Raw genomic sequence first — 25,733 nt, 5'->3', positions numbered from 1 at the left:
GAGAAGTGGCAGATGGAGTTTAACCCTGAAAAGTGTGAGGTTGTCCATTTTGGAAGGACAAATATGAATGCGGAATACAGGGTTAACGGTAGAGTTCTTGGCAATGTGGAGGAGCAGAGAGATCTTGGGGTCTATGTTCATACATCTTTGAAAGTTGCCACTCAAGTGGATAGATCTGTGAAGAAGGCCTATGGTGTGCTCGCGTTCATTAACAGAGGGATTGAATTTAAGAGCCGTGAGGTGATGATGCAGCTGTACAAAACTTTGGTATGGCCACATTTGGAGTATTGTGTACAGTTTTGGTCGCCTCATTTTAGGAAGGATGTGGAAGCTTTGGAAAAGGTGCAAAGAAGATTTACCAGGATGTTGCCTGGAATGGAGAGTAGGTCTTACGAGGAAAGGTTGAGGGTGCTAGGCCTTTTCTCATTAGAACGGAGAAGGATGAGGGGCGACTTGATAGAGGTTTATAAGATGATCAGGGGAATAGATAGAGTAGACAGTCAGAGACTTTTTCCCCGGGTGGAACAAACCAGTACAAGGGGACATAAATTTAAGGTGAAAGGTGGAAGATATAGGAGGGATATCAGAGGTAGGTTCTTTACCCAGAGAGTAGTGGGGGCATGGAATGCACTGCCTGTGGAAGTAGTTGAGTCGGAAACATTAGGGACCTTCAAGCAGCTATTGGATAGGTACATGGATTACGGTAAAATGATATAGTGTAGATTTATTTGTTCTCAAGGGCAGCACGGTAGCATTGTGGATAGCACAATTGCTTCACAGCTCCAGGGTCCCAGGTTCGATTCCGGCTTGGGTCACTGTCTGTGCGGAGTCTGCACGTCCTCCCAGTGTCTGCGTGGGTTTCCTCCGGGTGCTCCGGTTTCCTCCCACAGTCCAAAGATGTGCGGGTTAGGTGAATTGGCCAATGATAAATTACCCTTAATGTCCAAATTGCCCTTGGTGTTGGGTGGAGGTGTTGAGTTTGGGTAGGGTGCTCTTTCCAAGAGCCGGTGCAGACTCAAAGGGCCGAATGGCCTCCTTCTGCACTGTAAATTCAATGATAATCTATGATTAATCTAGGACAAAGGTTTGGCACAACATCGTGGGCCGAAGGGCCTGTTCTGTGCTGTATTTTCTATGTTCTATGTTCTATGTTTGTTCCAGATATCAGTTTCTTAGTACACTATTCACCAGAAGCCCTGGAGCTCTGTATACAGCTCACGCCAGCACTGCTTTGTCCTGCCGTAGACTCTCCTGTGCAACTCACACTAACACCACTTTGTCCTGCCATGGGGTCTCCGGAGCAGTTCTCTCCAGCAGATTCAGTTGCGTGGCCTGTTTGTGTCTCTGGTCCTCTCTTCCTTATCACAAAATTATCCATCTTCAGTTCTTCAGTCTTGTTGCCTTGCTTGCTGGCAGCTAAAATATATAGGAATCTCTTCTCCGTGATTTCACATCAAAAGCATGGATGTACAGGGCACATGACATCAGTGTAGGTGCCGGGCGCATGACGTCGCTTATGGCGGGAAAGCCATTTGCATTTAAAGGCTGGTCGTGGCCGGAATTCTCATAAAAGCTGGTCGTGGCCGGAATTCTCATAAAAGCTGGTCGTGGCCGGCATTCTCAAAAAAGCCGGTCACAGCCGACATTCTTAAAAGCCGGTCGTGGCCATTGGGCACTTCTCACACGATTGGGAACGCCGCAACCCATCACTCCGCGACCCTCCTGACCGCGACCCACCCATGCAGGTTGCGACCTGTAGCTTGAAAAACTCTGATTAAGTAATTATTCAATGCTCCCAGGATAGAAGTTGCTCTGTGCTGCAGCCCATATACAAAAGATCAGCAATCAAATTGTGCAAATTAACAAAAAGCTGAATTCATTGCATTTGAAAGGATAGCTAACAGCCGTGCCAAAGACCAGGAGAAGGAAGATGCTGAGGCAGGTGCAGCAAGAAAAAATTCATTTCTGAAGTAGTAATTCATTCTTCTTAGTAATTTCTGTCCATATTGGCCAAAAAGAAGCAACAGAGCATTTCACATGTTCAGATACAAAAGGTTTAATTTAGAGGAAGTTTCCAGCATAAATGCACTGTGAATGTGGCTGCTTCCAGAATCTATAAATCTATTTCCTTCTTAAAAATATTCAGTGATTTGGCCTCCACAGCCGCCTGTGGTAGAGAATTATGGTTCACCATCTTCTGAGTGAGGAAGTGTCTCCCCATCTCAGTCCTAAATGGCCTATCACGTATCCTGAGACTGTGATCCCTTGCTTTAAATGCCCCAACCAGAGGGAACATCATCCCTGAAGCCAGTCTGCCCAGCTGGGTCATAATTTTATACATTTCAAGGAGATTCCCTCGCATTTTTCTGAACTCCAGAGAATACCAGTCTAGTCAACCCAATCTCTCATATGATAATCCATCATACCAAGAATCAAGTCTGGTGAACCTTTGCTGCACGCCCTCAATGGCAAGTATATAGTTTCATAGGTAAGGAAACCTAAACTGCACACAATACTCCAGGTATGGTCTCCCAAGGCTCGGTCCAGCTGCAGTAAGACATCCTTGCTCCTGTACTTAAAATTCTCTTGCAATGAAGGATAGTGCAAATTTGCCTTCCGGCCATCAGTGATTGGTGTCCAAGAGCATCCAAGCCCCATTTCTACATCAATATTTCTCAATCTATCACCATTAAATAATACTTTGCCATTTTGTTGTTCATAACACAAGTTATACTGCATCTGCTATGTATTTGCCTACTCCTTGACTTGTCGAAATTGTTTTGAACATCCTCCTCGCCACTCATATTCTCACCTAGTTTTGTGTCATCAGCAAACTTAGAAATGTTACATTTAGTTCCCTCATCCAAATCATTTATATATACTATGAATAACTGAGGCCCAAGCACCGATCCCTGCAATACCCCAAACACCGATGCCTGCAGTACCCCACTAGGCATAGCCAAATCCACTGGTTCGCCCTCATCTATTATGCTAGTCATGTCCTCAAAAAATTCCAGTAGGTTTGTCAAACAAGATTTATCTTTCATAAATCCAGAGTATCTAGTTATCACACCCCTTATAACGGTCTCCAGAATTTTCCCCACTACTGATGTTAGGTTTGTAATTCGCTGTTCTTCCTCACTAACCAACCCTTTTTCTTTTCTTTTTAAATAGTGAGGTTACATTTGCCACCCTCCAATCTGCTCCACAATTTTGAAAGTTGACAACCAATGCATTCACTTTTTCCATGGCCATCTCCTTTAGTACCCTGGGATATAAATTATCAGGGCCTGGGAGTTATCGGTTTTCAGTGTAATTAATTTCCCCAGCATACAAATTAGTAACACTAAATTTCTGGAAGCTATTTATGCCTTCTTCAGAGCTCTGGAGAGTCATACGAACTAGAAATGTCAGATTTACACTTTTCTATCTTATTTGTCCTTTCTTTCGCTGTCTGCAGCATAATTGGCTTTGTCCTTCATTTTGGTTTCACTGTTGGCCAGTCTGTCCCCAATGTCTGAACTTATTTCAGTTCTGTAATTGTGCTACTCATGACTTCGTTAACCGCTTGCAACTTTGAAACATTTACGCTTTTTCCTTGCAATACACCCTAATTTCCGTTCAGTTGCTTCTTCAGCTCTTCACTTTCTTGTACCATTTGACTTCCTCCTGGAAAACTAACCTGCTGAGACTTCCCTGCCAACTGGTTCTTCAATTTGCTCAGTGATGTTAAAATTTATTTTACTTATCTTCATAATTTTCCAGAGGAAAATACTTTGACCGGAGGGGTTCTTGCAGCATGCAACGGTCTGAACAGGTTTTCCTTTTCTTTGCAAAGTTTGTGACTTCATCGTTAGCTTTCCTGTAATTCAGCTGGGCAGCATGGTAGCATAGTGGTTAGCACAGTTGATTCCCAGCTCCAGGGTCCCAGGGTCGATTCCCAGCTTGGGTCACTATCTGTGCGGAGTCTGTACGTTCTCCCGGTGTCTGCATGGGTTTCCTCCGGGTGCTCTGGTTTCCTCCCACAGTCCAAAGATGTGCAGGTTAGGTGGATCGGCTATGCTAAATTGCCCCTTAGTGTCCAAAAAGGATGGGTGGGGTTACGGGGATAGAGTGATGGTGTGGGCTTGGGTAGGGCACTCTTTCCAAGGGCCGGTGCAGGCTCGATGGGCCGAATGACCTCCTTCTGCACTGTAAATTCTATGATGAATTCAGAGCTTTCACAAGCCACTTCTGCTGCTCTTCCATTCAGTTGTTTAAGAGTCTTTGGTTCTTCATTCTGCAAAATGGGTACACGTTCCTTTTGCATTTGATTTTGATGGACAATCAACTGGTCTTTCAACTGTTTATTTTCTTATTGACCGCCAACTCACTTTGGGCTTCAATGCATCATTTTGTTGCTACTGATAGCTCCAATGCAGCTTTTTCTAAAGTTAAAATTCAACATCCTTTTTAATTCATTTTTTTTCCATAACTACATATTGATTCTTCTAGGAGTGTTTCAGAGTTGCAACTGCATTGACTGCCTTTTCTGCCCGCTACTGTGCTTGGTTACATCTGGCTTGGTTTTCCCAAATCCTGCTCCGATTTACCAACTGTGAAATGGAGGGTTGTTATTTCCTTCTGGTATTTGTGTTGTCTCTAAAATGTGTTTGTTCAGACCTCAAACTGCAGTCTTCACTGAAGGACACTGTTCATTGTGCATTTTTAAAGACATATTCAGCTTGAATTTTGCACTTCAAATCTTACAGTTCATCTCTGATGAGAACATTTTTCTGTAGAACAGCTTCATTTACTTTTTGTACATTTTGCTTCTTTTAGTTTCCTTCGTTCAGTGTGATCTGCTGTTACAGTTTGGGCACGGTCAGCATTCTCAAAGAGCTTTACTTCTAAGCCTTTCAGGTGCTGTTCAGCCATTTCCTTCTTCTGCAGTAAAGTCTTCAGCTCATGCATTTCATTCCACTGACATAGTCGGCAATCATCTTGTGGTTTGCCTGATTATTGTCTCCCTCACTCTGGGGTTGAATGTTTCTCTCACTCTGGAGTCTTCTGTTGACTTTTTATTGGGGGGGGGGGGGGGGTGCTAGACAGTCTTCTAGGATCTGTGCTCTCCACAACTTAAGAGTTTAAAATATCTGTTAAAGCATTTTAATATCACAAACATGATCGAATATTGATCTAAACGTTGGCTGTGGAGTACTTCACCTGCAAATGAACGAAACATTTATTAAAAACTTGTCAACTTGGACTTCTGATTCCTTATTTAATCTTATAATTCTACTGTAACCTAAAAATTGTCTTTTACAAGACTGCCATTGTGTCTGGTTTAGCGATCTCCTTATCCAAAATGTGTCTCTCTCTTCTAATTTGCTGTCCATTACTTTTTTTTCTTCTAGTTACTGCTTTAGATTTTCCCTTTCAGGTTATCTGTGCAGTAGCCAGTTCTTCTACTCAGGCAGTCTGCAGCTGTTGGTTTCTTTATTTCTGACTTTCTAGAACTTTTTCAGGCTCGACTGAATCCCCTCAACTGCAGGCCATTTTTAAAAAATAATGTTTAAATTGCAGCAGTTTCTTCCTTTAAACTATGTAGGCATTTTCCTTTTTTTTAAACTAGGTGCTATCTTTTCAAAACCTTAAGAACAGCAGCGATTTTGTTGTCTTTACTGGAAATCTACTTTTCCCAATTGAAAAGGGTTCCCTTTCTCAAACTCTGTAGACTTTTTCCAGGTTTTGTTTTAAATTCATACTCTGCATGTTTCCCTCTTTTCTCTGCCATTTTTCTTTTCAACTTTACAAAAAAATCTTGCCTTCCAGTTTCTGCAATCAGCTGAGCCGTTAGGCCTGCCACCTCAGTTTAGGCAATCTGCTGAGCCGTTAGAACGGCCACCTATTCTACAATACAAGTACAGCCTCTTTGTTTGTAATTTTGCATACCGGTACTTGACCAGATTCTGTAACTCCATATCACTTGAGGCTTTGTTTTTGTAGTTTTGCTCACCCAAAGTGATCTGACCAGGTTTCATCACACAGGGTCTTGCAATGCACCTCCACTCACCCTAGTAGATCCTCAATTTCGAAGTATGTACCAAAGCTTCTTCAATGGTTTTTCAATTTTTCTGAAGTGCATATCTCCCTGGTCTTGCTTCAGCTGCTTTTAGTTTTTCATACCTTGGAATTCTGTTCTGGGTCCATTTAAATGCCACCTTTCAACTCACTGTTAATTACAGTGTTATGTTATGGGTTCGTTTGATGACTCAATGATAACATCTTGAGACTTGTATGTTTAAGCACAAACACATTATCTGTAGCCTTTAACTACATACAGATCCCAGTTACTGCCACGTATGGTGCTGTTGTCTCCATGCAGGTTCCTTTGTTCTCGGCGTCTATTGCCATGTGATTGTACACATCATATGGTGGCCGGTGCTATTCTCCATTCCCAAGTTAACCCTTGTTCAGCCAAGCACCTTTACATTACAATGGCATTAAGGCAGATACAACATCATACGACAGCAACTATCACAGCACTGCAATACAGATCACTCTCTGGTGTGCAACAGGGTAAGGGTGCTCCTGTTAAAAGCATTTTTTTTTAAATTAGAAGCAGAAATGTCGTCCTTGTATCAACAATAGCCTATCCAGATAAAATGCAATGGTTCTCGTTGCTGCAGAGGGTACATTGCTATTGTCACAAAAAGGCCTCGGGTTTCCCTAGATCTATATTGTAGCCACTTAAAATGGCCAACTCCCGATTCAAAATGGCGAACGGCAAAGGCTGATGGGAAAGTCAGCCAACAAGACAAAAACCAGCAGCTGCAGGTTGGCTGTGTATTTACCTCTGGAAAGGCCAGACAATATCGATACCAGCAACCATCAGCATAACAAAACAACAGCCATCTGCATACTAATGAGCAATCCCCGGGAACAATAAGCAACATTTAGACACACAAAGCAAAACCAGACTCTTCAGCGCCAGCAGGAGCCTATACAAAAGGAGGTGAACGAGCACCTCAAGACCACCCATCGATCAGGGAACCGCTCCAGCATTGGAGAAAATCGAACCAAGCGATTGGGACAAAGTCCAATCACTTGGGACGAGGTACAGGGTCCGCCCCGAAAGGCGGGAAGCCCCTGGGGACTATAAGAATTGAGCCCCAAGTTCAAATCGCTCTCTTCTCCACCTCTTTGCTCTCTTCACGCTCTTCTTCCTGCCCGGGTCACCCAACAACAACGAACCAGCATTGACCATGACCGGAGCAGTGATCATCGAACTCGTAAGTCTTAATTCAACGCTCGCTACGAGATAGGCGCTCCTAGCTACCAATCCGTACCAACTTCGAATCCCGCAGGCTCAGAACCTGAACAAAAGGCCATTCGTTTCCCTGACCTGGTGGGCCAGTTCAAAGTTAAGTATAGGCCTGTAAGTTGTAGAAGTAGCTTAGACGTAGAATTTGTGCATGAGTAGCGATTACGGTGTATAATAAATGTGCTTCGATTTAAATCTTACTAATCGGTGTATTGGATTATTGATCATTACTCGGACTTGAACCTCGTGGCGGTATCATAGAGATACCTGGCGACTCGAGAGCAAAGGTAATAAAACAGAGCAATTGAACCAAGGCAAAGTTAGCAACAATATATAATACATTATATATATATATATATTTCTCAGAAGGAGTGCTTATTAAAAAGTGACTGGAGGGGCAATGGGTGACAGTGCACTAAGGGAGAAACACGTTCAAGTCAAAGCAGCAGGAAGCAGCAAGCTAAACAGAAACTTCAAGGCCAACTCCAGTTAAAGTTGTAGAATTTGTATCCAAGCTCTGGTTGACACACGAGTGTTACTTTTAAAGGAACTGTCAATTTATTGATATTAAAGAAGTTCACTAGCCATATCTGTGTGGTGATATTTGACTGCCACAAAGTACCAAAATACAACTTGGAATATTTGGTAACTTCATATTATCACCATCTATTTCCTATCACCCATTTACTATCATGTTTTTATATCTCCTAAATTTTATGCAACTAAACCTCTGTAACGAGCTCGCCCGGCACTCATTTTGGGTGACGTGCAGAACCTAAATACAACCTATTTCTTCTTTTGTTCTTTTTAACTTGAGCATTGCTGAAAAGAGACATGCTGCCAAAGCTTTTTGTCTTGCACTCATCAGGACCAATGCAAGAATGCCAAATTTCAAAAGGAACAACAATTTATTATGCATGAGAAAGCGGGTGCTGGTTGAGATGCTTGAGAGGTTGAACAGTTTAGGCCTATAGAAGATTGAGGGGGGATCAAATTGAGGTATACAAGATGACAAACAGTATGGATAAAGTAGACCTGAAGCGGAGGATAAGAGGTAGCAAGAGAAACTACTTCTCCCAAAGGGTTGTGAATCTGTAGAATTCAAGTGCGGTGGATGCTGGGACAGTGAGTAAATTTGAGGAGTTAGACAGATTTTTTAAATTGATAATGGGTTGGCGAGTTATGGAGAAATCGTAACCTCTCATTCTAGAATGCCCCACAAGAGGAAGCATGCGCTCCACATCACATCCACTCTATCCATACCTTTTAGCATCTTGTATACCTTAATTAGATCTCCCCATACTCTTCTAAACTCTAGAGTCCAGGCCTAAACTGTTCAATCTCCTCTCGTACGACAAACCCCTCATCGCTGGAATCAATCTAGTGAACTTCCTCTAAACTGCCTCCAATGCCACTACATCTCTCCTCAATTAAGGGGACCAAAACTGTACACAATACTCCAGGTGCAACGTGACCAATGCCTTGCATAGTTGTAACAACACTTCCTTACCTTCATACTCAATTCCTTTAGCTACAAATGTCAACATTGCATTTGTTTTCTTTATTATCTGCTGGACCTGCAGGCTAGTTTTTTGTGACTCATGAACGAGGATACCCCAGATCCCTCTGCAACACCCCGAAGTCTCTCCCCATTTGCCTTCCCATTTTTCCAAACCAAATTGCACGACCTCAGTTATTCACGTTAAACTCTATCTGCCACATTTTGGCCCTCACTCCTAACATGTCTATATCCATTTGTGAGGTTCTTATTCCCTCAATGCATCTTACTGTCTTATCAATTTTTGCATCATCTGCAATTTTGGAGATAGAACTTTCCATCCAATAATAATAATCTTTATTAGTGCCTCAAGTAGTGCTGCAAGAAGACCATCATCATACCGGTGCCGAAGAAGAACCAGGCAACGTGCCTCAATGACTACTGTCCAGTAGCCCTGACTTCAGTCGTAATGAAGTGCTTCGAGAGGTTGATCATGAAGCGCATCACCTCCATACTCCCAGAACGCCTTGCTCCACTGCAATTCGCATATCGTCGCAACTGGTCCACAGCAGACGCCATCTCCCTGTCCCTACACTCATCCCGATAACAAGGACTCCTCTTTATTGACTACAGCTCCGCCTTCAACACCATAATCCCAGCTAAGATGATATCAAAGCTCCAAAACCTAGGACTTGGCTCCTCACACTGCAACTGGATCCTCGACTTTCTGACCCACAGACCACCTCCTCCACAATAGTCCTCAATACTGGGGCCACGAAAGGCTGCATACTTAACTCCTACCATACTCCCTGTGCACACATGATGCATGGCAAAATTTGATTCCAACTCCATCTACAAGTTTGCTGACGATACAACCATAGTGGGCCGGATCTCGAATAACGACGCAAGTTAAAATGGCTAACTCACTATTTAGAATGGCCAACCCTGATTTAAAATGGCGAACGGAAAAGGCTGATGGGAAAATCAGCCAACAGGACTAAAACAAGCAGCTACAGGTAAAACTGTGTATTTGCCTCTGGGAAGGCCAGACAAGATAGATACCTGCAGCCATCAGCACAACAAAACACCAGCCATCTGAATATTAATAAGCAATCCCCGGGAACAATGTGCAACAATTTAGACACACAAAGACAACCCAGACTTTTTGGCGCCAACAGGAGCCTACACAAAGGGAGGTGAACGATCACCCCAAGACCGCCCATCGATCAAGGAATCGTTCCAGCATTGGAGAATATTGAATCAAGTGATTGGGACAAAGTCCAATCACTTGGAACCAGGTACAGGGTCCGCCCCGAAAGGCGGGAAGCCCCTGGGGACTATAAGAATAGAGTCCAAGTTCAAATCGACCCTTCTCCTCTCTGCCACCCTTCTGCACCCTTCTGCAACAGCTGCTCAAATCGTAAGTCTTACTTCAACGCTCGCTACGAGATAGGCGCTCCTAGCTATCGATCTGTACCAGCTTCGAATCCCGCAGGCTCCCAAAATAAAGGCCATTCGTTTCCCTGACCTGGTGGGCCATTTCCAAGTTAAGTATTGGCCTGTTAGTTGTAGGAAGTAGCTTAGAAGTAGAATTTATGCATGAGTATTGATTACTGTACATAATAAATGTGCGTTGATTTAACTCTTACTAAGCGGTGTGTTGGATTATTGATCATTGCTCGGACTTGAACCACGTGGCGGTATCAGAAAGATACCTGGCGACTCAAGAGCAAAGGTGATAGAACAGAGCAATTAAACTAAGGCTAAAGTTAGCAGCAACACGACTAACAAAGAACAAAGAAATGTACAGCACAGGAACAGGCCCTTCGGCCCTCCAAGCCCGTGCCGACCATGCTGCCCGACTAAACTACAATCTTCTACACTTCCTGGGTCCGTATCCCTCTATTCATGTATTTGTCAAGATGCCCCTTAAATGTCACTATCGTCCCTGCTTCCACCACCTCCTCCGGTAGCGCGTTCCAGGCACCCACTACCCTCTGCGTAAAAAAACTGCCTCGTACATCTACTCTAAACCTTGCCCCTCTCACCTTAAACCTATGCCCCCTAGTAATTGACCCCTCTACCCTGGGGAAAAGCCTCTGACTATCCACTCTGTCTATGCCCCTCATAATTTTGTAGACCTCTATCAGGTCTCCCCTCAACCTCCTTCATTCCAGTGAGAACAAACCAAGTTTATTCAACTGCTCCTCATAGCTAATGCCCTCCATACCAGGCAACATTCTGGTAAATCTCTTCTGCACTCTCTCTAAAGCCTCCACATCCTTCTGGTAGTGTGGCGACCAGAATTGAACACTATACTCCAAGTGTGGCCTAACTAAGGTTCTATACAGCTGCAACATGACTTGCCAATTCTTATACTCAATGCCCCGGCCAATGAAGGCAAGCATGCCGTATGCCTTCTTGACTACCTTCTCCACCTGTGTTGCCCCTTTCAATGACCTGTGGACCTGTACTCCTAGATCTCTTTGACTTTCAATACTCTTGAGGGTTCTACCATTCACTGTATATTCCCTACCTGCATTAGACCTTCCAAAATGCATTACCTCACATTTGTCCGGATTAAACTCCATCTGCCATCTCTCCACCCAAGTCTTCAAACAATCTAAATCCTGCTGTATCCTCGGACAGTCCTCATCGCTATCCGCAATTCCACCAACCTTTGTGTCGTCTGCAAACTTACTAATCAGACCAGTTACATTTTCCTCCAAATCATTTATATATACTACAAAGAGCAAAGGTCCCAGCACTGATCCCTGTGGAACACCACTGGTCACAGCCCTCCAATTAGAAAAGCATCCTTCCATTGCTACTCTCTGCCTTCTATGACCTAGCCAGTTCTGTATCCACCTTGTCAGCTCCCCCTGATCCCGTGTGACTTCACCTTTTGTACTAGTCTACCATGAGGGACCTTGTCAAAGGCCTTACTGAAGTCCATATAGACAACATCCACTGCCCTACCTGCATCCATCATCTTAGTGACCTCCTCGAAAAACTCTATCAAGTTAGTGAGACACGACCTCCCCTTCACAAAACCATGCTGCCTCTCACTAATACGTCCATTTGCTTCCAAATGGGAGTAGATCCTGTCTCGAAGAATTCTCTCCAGTAATTTCCCTACCACTGAAGTAAGGCTCACCGGCCTGTAGTTCCCTGGATTATACTTGCTACCCTTCTTAAACAGAGGAACAACATTGGCTATTCTCCAGTCCTCCGGGACATTCCCTGAAGACAGTGAGGATCCAAAGATTTCTGTCAAGGCCTCAGCAATTTCCTCTCCAGCTTCCTTCAGTATTCTGGGGTAGATCCCATCAGGCTCTGGGGACTTATCTACCTTAATATTTTTTAAGACACCCAACACCTCGTCTTTTTGGATCTCAATGTGACCCAGGCTATCTACACACCCTTCTCCAGACTCAACATCTACCAATTTATTCTCTTTGGTGAATACTGATGCAAAGTATTCATTTAGTACCTCGCCCATTTCCTCTGGCTCCACACACAGATTCCCTTGCCTATCCTTCAGTGGGCCAACCCTTTCCCTGGCTACCCTCTTGCTTTTTATGTACGTGTAAAAAGCCTTGGGATTTTCCTTAACCCTATTTGCCAATGACTTTTCGTGACCCCTTCTAGCCCTCCTGACTCCTTGCTTAAGTTCCTTCCTACTTTCCTTATATTCCACGCAGGCTTCGTCTGTTCCCAGCCTTTTAGCCCTGACAAATGCCTCCTTTTTCTTTTTGACGAGGCCTACAATATCTCTCGTTATCCAAGGTTCCCGAAAATTGCCGTATTTATCCTTCTTCCTCACAGGAACATGCCGGTCCTGAATTCCTTTCAACTGACACTTGAAAGCCTCCCACATGTCAGATGTTAATTTGCCCTCAAACATCCGCCCCCATGTCGAGTCAGAATACAGGAGGGAGATAGAGAACCTAGTGGAGTGGTGCAGCCACAACAATCTATCCCTCAATGCCAGCAAACTAAAGAGCTGGTCATTGACTTCAGGAAGCAAAGTACTGTACACACCCCTGTCAGCATCAACGGGGCCGAGGTTGAGATGGTTAACAGTTTCAAATTCCTTGGGGTGCACATCTCCAAAAATCTGTCCTGGTCCACCACGTCGACGCAAGAAAGCACAACAGTGCCTATACTTCCTCAGGAAACTAAGGAAATCCGGCATGTTCACACGGACTCTTACCAACTTTTACAGATGCACCATAGAAAGCACCCTATCTGGCTGCATCACAGCCTGGTATGGCAACTGCTCGGCCCAAGACCGCAAGAAACTTCAGAGAGTCGTGAACACAGCCCAGTCCATCACACACCTGCCTCTCATCCATTGACTTCATCTACACCTCCCGCTGCCTGGGGAAAGCGGGCAGCATAATCTAAGACCCCTCCCACCCGGCTGACTCACTCTTCCACTTCTTCCATCGGCCAGGAGACACTAAGGTCTGAGAACACGCACAAACAGACTCAAAAACAGCTTCTTCCCCGTGGCTACCAGACTCCTAAACGACCCACTTATGGACTTATCTCAATAACACTACACCCTTGTATGCTTCACCCGATGCCGGTATTATGTAGTTACACTGTGTACCTTGTGTTGCCCTATTATGTATTTTCTTTTATTTCCTTTTCTTTTCATGTACTTATGATCTGTTAAGCTGCTGCAGAAAAATACATTTCACTGTACCTCAGTACACGTGACAATAAACAAAATCCAAATCCAAATCCAAGTAGGATTACATTAACACTGCAATGAAGATACTGTGAAAATGCCCTAGTCGCCACACTATGACGCCTGTTTGGGTACGCCGAGGGAGAATTCAGAATGTACAATTCACCTAACAAAGCACGTCTTTCGGGACTTGTGGGAGGATATCAGAGCACCCAGAAAAAACCCACGCAGGCACGGGGAGAATGTGCAGACTGCACCGACACTGACCCAAGCCGGGAATCAAACCAGGGTCCCTGGCGCTGCAAAGTGGCAGTGCTAACCACTGTGCTACCATGCCGCCCCCTGTATTCAAGTAGTTTATATAGACTGTAAATAGTTGGGGCCGAACCCTGTGGCACCCCACTAGTTATATCTTGCCATCCAGGAAAAGACCCATTTATCCCTCCTCTGTCCGTCAGCCAGTCCTCTATCCAAGTTAATAAATTACCCCATATCCCATGTGATCTAACCTTGTGAATTAACCGGTGCAGCACCTTGTCAAACACCTTCCGGAAGTCCAGATATTCCACATCTACAGGATCCCCAATATCCACTATGCTTTGGCGAACTCTAGCAAATTAGTCAAACATGATTTGCCCTTAATAATACCATGCTGACTCTGATGGAGAGCATTTTGACTTTCCAAATGCCTTGATATTACTTTCTTGATAATTGATTCTAACAATTTCCCAAAAACAGATGTTCAACTGACTGGTTTGTAATTTCCCACATTCTGCCTCCCTCCCTTTTTGAATACGGGCGTTACATAGATATTTTTCCAATCCACTGGAACCTTTCCCGTGTCCAGGGAATTTTAGAATATTATAACCAATGGATCCACTATCTTCGCTAGGATGTAAGCCATCAGGCCCAGGGGACTGGTCTGCCCTCAATCCCAATAGTTTGTTGAGTACAGCTTCCCTATTGATGTTGATTGTTCTACGTTCCTCCCTTTCTATTAGCTCAGAATTGTTTAATGCCCGCCACTGTGAAAAGGGAGGCAAAATATTGATTAAGTGTCTCCGTTATTTCTGTGTTGCTCACTATTAATTCCCCAGTCTCATCCGCCAAGGGACCAACATTCACTTTAACTACTCTCGTCACATTTGTACACTTATAGAAGCTTTTGCTATCCTTTTGTATTTTGCGCTAGTTTTCTTTCGTAATTTACCTTTGCTCTTTTTGTTACATTTTTAGTATCCCTTTGATTATGTTTGAAAGTTTCCCACTCTTCCAGCCTGCCACTGGCCTTAGCAATATGATATACCTCAGTTTTTGTTTTTATATTGTCTTTGGCCTCCTTGTTTAGCCATGGAAGTTTTTTTATCCCTCTTTACCATCTTTCTTCCTCACTGGGATATATTTTAGTTACGAGGAATTGCCACTGCTAATCAGCTGTCCTCTCGGGCCAAATCTGTCCTCATACCTACATAATTTCCTTTAATTCCAGAACGCAAATGTGGGACTCCACTTTCTCGCCCCCAAACTGAAGTTTGAATTCTGCCATACTGTGGTCACTGCTCCCTAGAAGATCCTTAACTATACGGTCATTAATTAATACCTCCTCATTACACAATACCAAATAGAGAGTAGCCTGCTCCCTGGTTGGTTCCCCAACCTACTGTTCCAAGAAACAAAAGGGGCAGCACGGTAGCCTTGTGGATAGCACAATTGCTTCACAGCTCCAGGGTCCCAGGTTCGATTCCGGCTTGGGTCACTGTCTGTGCGGAGTCTGCACATCCTCCCCGTGTGTGCCTGGGTTTCCTCCGGGTGCTCCGGTTTCCTCCCACAGTCCAAAGATGTGCAGGTTAGGTACATTGGCCATGATAAATTGCCCTTAGTGTCCAAAATTGCCCTTAGTGTTGGGTGGGGTTACTGGGTTATGGGGATAGGGTGGAGGTGTTGACCTTGGGTAGGGTGCTCTTTCCAAGAGCTGGTGCGGACTTGATGGGCCGAATGGCCTCCTTCTGCATTGTAAATTCTATGATAATCTCTAATACTTTCACTGAACTCTGCCTCTAGGCCACCCTTGCCAATTTGATTCTTCCAGTCTATGTGCATATTAAAATCACCCATGATTATTGCCGTACCTTTCTTACAAGCCCCCAGTATTTTCTGGTTTATACTCTGCCCCACTGCAGAACTACTGTTTGGGGACCTACAGATTACTCAAAGGACATTTTCCCTTTCCATTTGCACCGTTAACTCATTAGATTTGTTCCAAATGCTCCGTGCATCTAGATACAAAGCTTTTAAATTTGTTCTACTGTTAAATTTCCCAACTCTTCCACAATTCCTTGGTTTATTTATAATCTGCATTGTCACAAGTAGGCTTACATTAACACTGCAATGAAGTTACTGCAAAAAGCCTCTAGTCGCCACATTCTGGCACCTGTTCGGGTACACAGAGTGAGAATTTAGAATGTCCAAATTACCTAACAGCATGTCTTTCGGGACTTGTGGGAGGAAACCGGAGCACCCGGAGGAAACCCACGCAGACACAGTGTGCAGAATCCGCTGGGAATCGAACCTGGGACCCTGGCGCTGTGAAGCAACAGTGCGAACCACTGTGCTACCGTGCCGGCCATAAAGACATTCAACCTTTCTGTCCCTCACCTTTACTTTCCGGTAACCATCCGCCACATTGCTAACCTGTACTGTTACCTCCTCCTTTAATTTTGCTTTCCCAATTTCCCCTACAACTGAACCCTCCTTCCCCCTCCTCCCACCCATTCAATTTAAAGCCCTATTATTTACAGCCCTAGTTAGCAATTCACTGGGACTCTGATTCCAGCATGATTCAGATGAAGACTGTCCCATCGGAACAGCTCTCTCCTGCCCCAGTACTGGTGCCATTGTCCCATGAATTGAAACCCATTTCTCCCACACCTTTTGAGCCACACATTTACCTCCTTAATCTTATTGACCCTGTGCCAATTAGTCATCCTGAGCTCGTGGCTCAGGTAGTAATCCAGAGATTACCACCTTTTAGGTTTTGCTTTTTAATTTAGCACCTAGCTGTTCACACTCCCTTAGCAGGACCTCTGTCTTGTTCTATCTATGTCATTGATACCCACGTGAACCACCTAGGTCCATTAGGTTGACTGCTGGAATGAAAGGGTTCTCTTGGAAGGAAAAGGTTGAACAGATTGAGCTTGTATCTGTTGGAGTTTACAAGAACAAAAATACAAGTACTGGAGGGGGCTGGGAAAAGTAGATGCCGAGAGGTTGTTTCCCTTCATTGGGGAATCTAGAACTACGGGGCTTAATTCAAAATAAGTGGTCTCTCGTTTAAACAGACATGGGGAATTTCTTCTAAAGGGCTGTCAATCTTGGAAATTCTTTATCCCAGAAAGCAGTATAGCTTGGACAATGGAATAGATTCAAGGATGAGTTAGACAAATTTTGCATCTACAAGGGAATCAAGGGCAGACAGGAAAGTGGGGTCATGTCCACAACCAGATCTCACTGAATGGCCAAGAAAGCGTGAGAGGCCAAATGGCCTACTCCTGCTTATATTTATTATGCTCTTGCTCTAATGAAGTAATTATATCCAGAAGCAAGATATCAGTGAACTGATATATGCAGTCGTGCAACGGAAACCTATTGATTTGACAGATGCTATCGGAGGAAATTTGAAAAGGAGCCGAGGGTAACAAAGTTTCAGGGAGCAGTGACTTTCAGCACCATAAGCAGAGCTGCTGCAGTTCTGAACTAATTTTGCTCATTCTTTTTATCTATTATTCAATACAATTTAAGAATTTTTCTAAGCTATTTAACTGCTCTATTGCACAGTTGATCTAAATCCTTCTGAAAACCATTACCCACGTCTCCTCGCTCCCTGCTATTCTCACTATTTTACAGTAATATTCAAATTTAACAAACTTACAGCTGGTTTCCAATGATAAGACACAAGGACAAGGGCATTAGCACTGATGTACTCCATTCAAAATTTCTCCTCCTTGCCCAACAGCACACTTCTCAAGTGCACCTCTTTACATTTCCTCTTTCTCTTGAAAAAATCAAATCCGACATCTCATCCTATCCCAGGGTATTTAGATTCTAATTGAAGTATTTCATGTGGTAACTTCCTGAAGAGTTCACAATCTATTTGGAGATCTATCAGGCAGCACTGCACCCCACTAATCAATGCTGTCTGTTTTGTATTAAACTGTTACACAATCAAGCACTCTCAGTCTACCCCGGAGAACCAGGGGTAGATTAACAGATGGCTGCAGGTGTTTCGGTCAAGATTTACCAATTTTACAGAGATACTGGGCAGGATTCTCCTGTCCCATCTGTGGCAGGGCCCATTGTGATCGAGGACGAAGAATTTGGCATTCCGGCCAAAACTCCATTCACTTTCAGTGGCACTGAAAAATCGCAGTCATGAGTGAGGATGGCAGACTTCGGCCACTACGTTTGCTTCCATTTCTTCATAATCTCTCCAGTACCCATGGATTTCTCTGGCTGCAGCTGGAGCCCTGCAAAACCCCTACATCAAATCCCAAGGTTTAAGCCAGTATGACAAAGTGCTTTTCCACATGGATAACATCATTTTCTGGAATATACAACAGTGGAAATAACAAGCTTCTATTTTTCTCCTTAATACTATTAGCAAGTAATTAAAATATGTTATTTTCTCATTGTCTTCAATAACTCCAACACATGTATCCTTCAATCTTCTAACAGTTTTCCTATTCATTCTTTATGTTCCAGTATTTTAATTACATCCTTTCCTATATTAACTTCTAATATTCTCCTGGCTTTAGTTCCGAATTTTTATTTACTCCCGTAAGGACTCAGGTTGGTTGTATGAAGAAGCACAAAGTCAAGTTTCAAAAAACAAACGGTGAAATCTTATCCAAGGATGCACTGGAATCAACAAGTGAGGCTAACCACAGGTAATGGGGAGGTCCATGGGTCAGATGCTTATGTTAGGATGCAAAGCTGTAAAGATGAAACGTTCATTAAACAGAAGCAATTAGCAATAAATAAATATACTTTATATGTCTTTGTGAACAGTGTGTTTGAAATACTTTCATAGAACCCAGCTGCAAAACTATGGAATATAACTTTAGAGCACTGGACAATCTTGGTTAAAAAGCAGGGAGACAATACATTTTTTCAGCTTTCAAATCTGGAGAAACTCCCAAGTAATAATTGCAATGGATCTGGTAACAAGGCAGAATATAGAATAGTAACATGGTTACCAGGGACCAATCTGACTAGGGAAAGTAGATGGATACAGATGAGATTCTTTAAAATATCTTCAAATCTCCAGGAGCACTGCTCAGATTTGAAATAAAGAAAATGATTTTCTACCACACAAATTGGCCTTTTGTTTTATTAATTCTCTTCATCTTTCTCGCCATCTGACTGAAGACTCCCCTTCCAGCTTTCCACCAGACTGTCCCCTCCCCCACTTTACTCTTTCTTCTTCCTGCATTTCTCATATTATACTTGTTGTTTTATGATTTACTCAATTTATATTTTTTAAAGCCCAGAGCACACTGCGAAATACGCACACATATTAAGCTATTGCTGGGTACTGAGGACAGACAATTCAGAACCTGTAGGCTGGAGCATCTAGAGGCAGGAAGGCCAGCCTGAGGATGAGCATTCTATGGATGGTGAATGTAAAAAGGTGGCTGGATGCACCCCTTTTTCTCAGCACTTGCTGCCTTAAGGTCAAGTTTAAATGTCCAGTGTGAATGTTAGCAAATGTCGTGAATGAGTGAGCAGCTGAATGAACACAGGACTTATGAGCAGAAGTAGGCTATTCAGCCCTTCAAACCTGCTCTGCCATTCAATAAGATCATGGCTTGGTTCTCTTGTCCATCAAAAATCTGTAAAAACGCTACCTTGAATAAATTCAATTACCCAGCCTCCACTGCTTTCTGGGTAAGGGGATTTCATATACTAGTGACCTGTTGAGAGAAAATAAATTTCCTCATCTCTTGAAATAGTTGACCTCTTATTCTTAAACTGTGTCCCCTGGTGCTAGACCCTCCTATAAGTGGAAACAACGTCCACCGGTATCCACCCCAGAAACACCCCTTGGGCTGGATTCTTCAGCCACGCCCACCGCAAGATCGCCACGGACGGGCGCAGACCCATTGACCTCGGGTGGGAATTTCCGGTCGCCGGGCGGACGCAGCCAAAGAATCCCGCCCCAACTCTTTCTCCTGAACTCCAATAGGTATAGGCCTAACCTTTCATAAGATAAACCTTTTATCGCAGGAATCAGTTGAGTGAACCTTCTCTGAGCTAACACAATTATATTATTTTTCAAATATGGAGACCAAACCCATACACAGTATTCCATGTGTGGTCTCACCACAGCCCTGTACACCTGTATTAAAACTTCTCTACTTGTTTATTCCACTCCCCTTGCAATAAATGCCAGCATTTCATTTGTCTTCCTAATCACTTGCTGTACCCGCATACCAAATTTGTGTGATTCGTGCACCAGAACACCTAGATCCCTCAGTCTGTACCACTGTGTTCTGGAAAATCTCTCCATTAAGTAGTAGATTGCATTTCTCTTCTTGCCAAAGTGGACAAGTCACATTTCCCCACATTGTGAAAAATACACATTTGTAATTATATCAGAGACTTGAAAAGTAAATAAAACTGGAGACACAATAATTAAAAGCATTTCCCCCATTCCACAATAATGTTCTAAATTCCTTCCTAGTCTACTTTTAAAACAAAGTTTTCTTTCTTCGTTTTTGAGGTCTGCTTGAGTAAAAATATTTCTCCAGGCAAGCAAAATCCAAATTTTCAAAAAGCTCCCAGGTCCCATCAAGACAGCTTTGCATGTCTACGATCAGTTGTGGGAAACACCAGTAGGTCTTTATTTTCCATCACAGTGCAGGGCAGATTGTAAAAACTGGAATCCAGCGCACATAGTTGGAAACCCAAACTTCGTTACGCCCATGATGCAGCCAATGGAACACTAACGTGACTCATCTTGAATAAAACACCTTCAACTTAACAAAGCAACAGGAAGTCAAATAACTAGCTCAGATGAAGACAGCACTACACTGCAGAATGTTTTGTTACAAAGTGTTAATTGTTTTGAATTATACAATACTGTTCCCCATTTATCTGTGATGTATCTTTGCACAATGTCTAGGTTTCAGCTTGCTGGAACAAATCTTATTGACAAACAAAGTATTAGAATATACAAAATAGGAGCAGAAGTAGGCCACACAGCCCCTCATTCCTGCTCCACCATTCAATATGATCACACAAGCTGATCCTTGGGCTCCACTTTCCCACTCGCCATATCCCTTTATTCCCTGAAACACCACAATTCGGTGCCCGTCTTACTTGAATTTAAATGTAAATTTGTTTTTTTGCAAGGTCAATGTTAACCAAATCGATTTTAGGTAGACAGTTACTGGTGGCATATAAACTAAAGAAGTAGGATCCCGAAAAATTGAAGCACACTAGCCAGTCTGTTAGACCACTATGACAAGGCAAAAGCTAACTTTGTATATTTGATCTTTCACAAGTAAGGAATTGTGGAAATATACAGATGGTTCATCAGTGTCCATTGAAATACAACATGGAAGATCGCTGATTCATCAGCTAAGGAGGGATGCCAGATGATAATCTGCAAGGAGCTTTCCCTGCCCATATTTGACCAGATGCCATGACTCTTCATGGGATAGCATAAGACCATAAGACATCGGAGCAGAATTAGGCCACTTGGCCCATCGAGTCTGCTCCGCCATTCAATCATGGCTGATATTTTTCTCATCCCCATTCTCCTGTCTTCTCCCCATAACCCCTGATCCCCTTATTAATCAAGAACCTATCTATCTCTGTCATAAAGATGCTCAGTGATTTGGTCTCCACAGCCTTCTGCAGCAAAGAGTTCCACAGATTCACCACCCTCTGGCTGAAGAAATTCCTCCTCATCTCTGTTTTAAAGGATCGTCCTTTCAGTCTGAAGCTGTGCCCTCAGGTTCTAGTTTCTCCAACTAGTGGAAACATCCTCCCCACGTTCACTCTATCCAGGCCTCTCAGTATTCTGTAAATGTCAATGAGGTCCCCTCTCATCCTTCTAAATTCCATAGTGTACAGACCCAGAGTCCTCAACTGCTCCTCATATGACAAGTCCTTCATTCCAGGGATCCTGTTTTGGACCCTCTCCAATGCCAGAACATCTTTCCTTAGATAAGGGACCCACAACTGCTCACAATATTCCAAATGGGGTCTGACCAGAGGCTGATACAGCCTCAGCAGTACATCCCTGCTCTTGCATTCTAACCCTCTCGACATGAATGCTAACATTGCATTTGCCTTCTTAACTGCCATCTGAATCTGCATGTTAACCTTAAGAGAATCCTGAACTAGGACTCCCAAGTCCCTTTGTGCTTCAGACCACCAAAACCGTTTCCCATTTAGAAAATAGTCTATGCCTCTGTTCTTCCTACCAAAGTGCACAACCTCTCACTTTTCGACATTGTATTCCATCTGCCACTTTGCCCACTCTCTTATCCTGTCCAGGTCCCTCAACACAACATGCCCTCAGTTCCTTCTTCCAGATCATTAATGTATATCGTGAATAGCTGTGGTCCCAACACCACTAGTCACTGGCTGCCATGCTGAGAAGGACACCTTTATTCCCACTCCCTGCCTTCTGCCAGTCAGACAATCCTCTATCCATGCCAGCACCTTGCCCCTAACACATGGGATCTTATCTTATTTAGCAGCCTCCTGTACGGCACCTTGTGAAAGGCCTTCTGGAAATCTAAATCGATCACGTCCACTGGTTCTCCTTGGTCTAACTTACTCAAAAGAATTCTAACCGATTTATCAGGCACGACATCCCCATGACGAATCCATGCTGACTCAATCCTATTTTACAATGCACTTCGGTGTACTCCATAATAATAGACTCTAAAATTTTTAAAACCGAAGTAAGGCTAGCCGACCTATAATTTACTGTCTTCTGCCTCGCTCCCTTCTTAAACAGGGGTGTGACATTTACCACTTTCCAATCCTCTGGGACCCTCCCTGCCTCCAGTGATTCCTGAAAGATCACCACCAATGCCTCCACAATCTCATCAGCTATCTCCTTCAGAACCCTGGGGTGTGATTCATCTGGTCCAGTTAATTTATCCACTTTCAGACCTTTTCAGTTTCACCAACACCTTCTCCTTAGTGATGGCCACTTCACTCACCTCTGCCCCCTGATTCTCCAGGAGTTCTGGTACGCCACTTGTGTCTATGAAGGCTGATGCAAAGTACCTATTCAGTTCCGCTGCATTTCTTTGTTCCCTATTACTACTTCTCCAGTTTCATTTTCCAGTGGTCCAATATCCATTCTTGCCTCTCATCGAAAAAAAAGTCTTGAAATCTTTATTACTAGCTAGCTTAGTGGCTTGCACTCCTGTTTCATTTTCTCCCCCCTTATTATTTTTTTTAGTTATCCTCTGCTTGCTTTTAAAGGCTTCCCATTCCTCGGGGGCCTGTATATAAAGGGTCTTTTATCCTTTGTGATTCCTCAACTTTACGCACATAGATTCTACGCCTTCCGACCCTATAATCGCTTTAAACATTAAATCAAAATGTAATCAAATAGGTCAAACACCCAGTCCCCACAGTTTCCACCAGGCATAGACCCCTCAATAGTGCCGGCAGACACAGTGTGTTCCCTCTCCAGGATCACCTGGCCACGAATATAGACATGGTAGCAGGGCAGACAGTTAGGCTCAAAGACTTCTTCCATCGCCTGCTGCCAGGATCTGTTTATGGAGAGTTTGGCTAGGTCGAGGAGGAAGTCCTCCTCTTTCCCCACTCCTCTCCGCACCGGGTGCCTGTAAATCAGGAACATGGGACTGAAGTGCAGAAAACTGCAACAAAAGGTTTTTCAAATGACAGAAAAGGGGTGCAGTCTATTAAAACTTACATATAGGTGGTCCACGGATTCCACAAGGCTGCAAAATGCACAGGTACCATGTTAGTCCGCGAACCAGAACGTTCTGCCATTGTATGGGACTGTTGCATGCTCAACCCTCCACCCCAGCTCCCTGATGGTAAGGGGGAAGACTCCTGTATAGAGAGACCTCCAGCAGGGTCCTCCACCTCCGCAAGGCAACAGAGCACACCAGGGCATGTGAGAGCAAGGAAGAGAAGGTGTGCAGCAACAACCCATTAAGAAAGCCCCTCCACGCAGTGCTAAAGGGCACGGAGGGAATTTTCACAAGGCGGCTCAGGATGTGGGACTCTGGCTCCCGAGAAAGGGATCGGGGCTTGGGACCAATGTCAAATTCCATCTGAGCAGGGATATGCTCAGACAGGAGCTCATCTTTGCCCCCTCATGACTACCAGTGCCATCGGATCAGACAACGGCAATCTTAAGATCATGGGTGGCATTGGCTAGGAGTTGGACAATGCTGAGCCACATTGCGAATCCGACTGATAATCTTAAATTGGTTTACATTGTAATTCTTAACACAATCAAGATTGTTTAGCAAGTCTTGTCCAATCACGGAATCACATCCAATGTTGGACAATATTGTTTTGAGTTTTGCAAGCACAGGCTTGCACTTTGTTGCAAACAGTGGAAGGAACGCGCTGTTCGATATGATCTGCGCTAGTCGTTGGGACGTACAGCCTGCCTACCTGGTATCAAACCGGCACTGAAATTAATATGCTACATTTCTCATTTGCGTGGTGGGAGAACTCTTTTCTGGCTTGACGGAAGTATCTCGCTAGTGGAGAACACCACTCCTGTTGCTATTGCAAAGGGCTAGCTTCAATTGTTCAAAGTTTTGAGACACCTTGCCCTTCCACGGTATTTGGAGATAGATTGGACACTTTTCACAACAAGTGTGGCAGCCTTTAGCCCATTCATGAGTTGCACGATATACAGTGAGCAATGATCTGATCAGGGTAGCCATCAACAGGTATGCAAAATACTAAAAGGGATTGATGAAGTAAACGCAAACCGAATGTTCCCCCTTGTGGGCAATCTAGAATGAGGTCAGAGATATAGATTGAAGAGTGGTAGATTTAGAATGGAGATGAGTAAGAACTACTTCTCGCAGAGGGTGGTGAATTTGTAGAACTCGCTGCCCCATAGTGCAGTGGAGTCTGAGTCATTAAATGGTTTCAAGGAGGAGATATATATTTCCGATAAAAAAAAACACATTTAAAGGGATATGGGGAACAGGTAGGGAGATGGAAATGCTGTGCCCCATTTTTGCGTCAACCTTGCACAGTTAGCAAATGGCTTGGGATCTATTTATGTGGTTGTAACTGGGTATTTATTGCACTAAAGCAACCTAACTGATATACTTCTGCCTAGATTGGAAGCTGTCATTTATAGTTATTTTCCTGCATCATGAACATGTAGCTGTGATATTGATTTTGTAAAAAAAAAAAAAAACAAATCTTCCTTTTTAAATGAACACAAGCCTGAAAGAGGACTGCCAAAAGTCACCTGATCTTTTGAGCTCCAATGTAGTCAAACTTCCAAAAAATTTAAAATGGATCACAGGTAGACATATCCAGACATTTGTAATTCAATTTCGATTTCCCCATAGGTAAACTGAAACACATTGTGGCTTCCCTTGAAATGTGAATCGCTCTTTTCCACCTCCTGAAACCTGGGACAATGGGAATCATTCATGTTAATGGTGAAGACATTTAAAAGGTGCATTACCTAGGCTAAAAAGACAATGGATGGGATGTCCCAGCCTAACCCAATACTTAATGGGAGCATGATTCAACAGTTTGGGATAGCAGCGTATTGAAGTTCTGGTACTGTATAAAAGCAGGCTGCAAATGGTCATTTTGTGTGCAGAACCTCAGGAAGAACTAAGAGAAACAACTTCAGAGGGGGGTTTGGGCCAAGGGAGGACAAAGAAATCAAATACTGTTTCTGCCAAAAAGGTCCAGGCAATCTGCAAATGCCGTTAACTGCAGAATTAGGGGAGGAATAGAAAACCTGCTCACTCGCCCAAAAACCTGCTGAATCCACCAAAGAGAAGCAAACACCAACTGGTTGACTGTTGAAGCTACTAACCAAAATTCAAGTTTCAGCCCCTTCACTTCAGAAACAAAGGAACTCAAGCATCCGGCCTGCAACGAAACCTCAGAGACTGGTTTGAAATCTCATCTTTAAGTATCTTTTTCCTTTACCTTAATTTTAATCTTTGTATCTGTAT

General features: G+C 43.6%; 1 protein-coding gene across 5 annotated transcripts in view; it reads right to left on the bottom strand.

Moving 5' to 3' along the window:
- Positions 1–25,733, bottom strand: part of tlk1a (tousled-like kinase 1a) — a 279,213-nt gene that overhangs the window by 171,034 nt on the left and 82,446 nt on the right. The gene's annotated exons all lie outside the window — the stretch shown is intronic.

The sequence above is a fragment of the Scyliorhinus torazame genome, chromosome 2 (genome assembly GCF_047496885.1).
Source record: "Scyliorhinus torazame isolate Kashiwa2021f chromosome 2, sScyTor2.1, whole genome shotgun sequence".
NCBI lineage: Eukaryota > Metazoa > Chordata > Chondrichthyes > Carcharhiniformes > Scyliorhinidae > Scyliorhinus > Scyliorhinus torazame.
The sequence above is the reverse complement of the archived record's forward strand: the minus strand, read 5'-3'. Positions and strand labels throughout refer to the sequence as shown.